Here is a 1,963-nt window from a genome sequence, read left to right as displayed (position 1 = left end):
AAGAAAAGAAAAACATAAAGCTATATATATAATTCCTAATTAAGTGAATAGTGCATATGGATGGGTCACTCAGGTGGGTGGGTGCACCCACCTGTCCGCCCACCTGAGGGCCAAAACTTGGGATTTTGACAGGGTTCGGGCCTCGGCACGAACCCCACCCCAGGGATACAATGTAGCATACGTATATAACCTTAAAATACGAATATAATACCTGTTCTATCCGTACATAGCCTTATGGTAGGTGCATGTACACGGCTTGGGCACTCCCGTCTCTTCTGGCACTGGCTCGGACTTGTCGGGCCAGCCGGTGTTTAAGGTCACTCGTGCCATCATAGCCCATAAGGAACCCGCTCTAACTCCCTCTGGTTCGGTTCCTGCATGATTAAACCGGTTCAACCGTGAAATCAGACCGGGTTTAAGAAGCGGGGTATTACAATTTCCATCTGCAAGGTCTTTAGTGGGTGGACCTATGCTTCCCTGGGTGATTCAGAATCGTGTGGATCCATGTGAACTGGGTTGTAATCACTTAGCTATAGACAATCTCGAAGAGACGATGGAGGTGATATGGGACTTAATCGAGTCAACTGGTCACCCTGACGTGTCTAAATGGACCACGGAGAATACTTACAGTGTGAAATTGTGCCAGAACCAAAAGTGGCTTATTTTAGGATCTTGTATTCTCAACCTCTTATTCACACATTCACTAGATTGACAACTAATGATCCATCCAAAGTTAGTCTGTTTGATGATAGGGAGTGGGTAGGGGTCGATGCCCCTAGTCTACTCAATATCATAAGCGGGAGGTACACATAAATGGCTTGACCAGAATATTCCTACTAATACAATCTTTACCGATAAAGTCATACTTTCCTTAATCTTATCCCACTAGGTGACGTTCCTCCTAGTTTCCTCAGGTCTTTTAGATAATTCGGCATTTTACGGGACTTTGACAAAAATCAGCCCGGATCACGTATGTCAAATCATCCATATTTAAATTTTAAGGAGGAATGACCCCTTTTATCCGAAACCCACTTAGGAGAGCATTTCTTTATGACTAGAATATAGCATAGGAAAATTCATTTTCAAGATCGCAAACAAATTCTACAAAATCAACTTGTGGCGTTCCTAACGTTCTCCATCTATTTCCTATATGATGCGAGTATGCGATGGATGCAATAGGACCAACAAGGCTTCCTTGACAAGATCTATATATGCAAGGTACGTGATCCTTTGATATACCCGTGGGTACGAGATCCATGGGGTGACTTTCTTGCCCATTACTCGTGACTACACATAAGGATAAGCAACTAGCCACTGGGTGGTGGAATCGTGAGCGATTGTGTGTTAAAGTGTAATGCTGGAATATCATTATCCAATCTCAGAATGTCATATCGTGCACGGACATCCTCGAGGGTATTGGCATAATTATAAACATCCTTGCTATTTAACAATACTCCACACCCTTGTACAGGAAGGTGCTATCAATTGTTCTTAGAGTATTCTCTATGACATACACTGACCTCTCCGAGGGTGTGGGCATGACAGGGAGTCCCTCGCCAAATGATTTCACTTCGAGTAGCGAATACAAATACAAACATAGGATTAGCCAAGCATGTTTTCAAACAGATGTGGTGGAAAATGTTCTTGCATTTAATGGTAGCATCTAGTGTCGGAAGCTTGACATTTATCCCTAGTGGAGTTGCCACTGTGAGGGTAGCAGCCGGAGAAGATGTTGGCGTTCCTCCCTTTTGTGGGGGGAGGAAAAGGGCTTACGTCCATTCTGCCCTCTCTCCTCTCTTTCTCTTTCATGAGGGAGGTGTGTGTCGTGTATGCTTACCTTGTGGGCCCCGCACCACCATATCACCACTCGAAGATACATAGAGGCCTATTTTGTAAGTGTAAAGTTCATCTTTTGAGACAGAGATTTGATGATGGTCCAATATGGGGATCAAAATCATGTAAA

Source organism: Macadamia integrifolia, chromosome 9, assembly GCF_013358625.1.
Source record: "Macadamia integrifolia cultivar HAES 741 chromosome 9, SCU_Mint_v3, whole genome shotgun sequence".
In the NCBI taxonomy this organism is placed as follows: Eukaryota; Viridiplantae; Streptophyta; class Magnoliopsida; order Proteales; family Proteaceae; genus Macadamia; species Macadamia integrifolia.
This window is presented reverse-complemented; position numbering follows the sequence as displayed.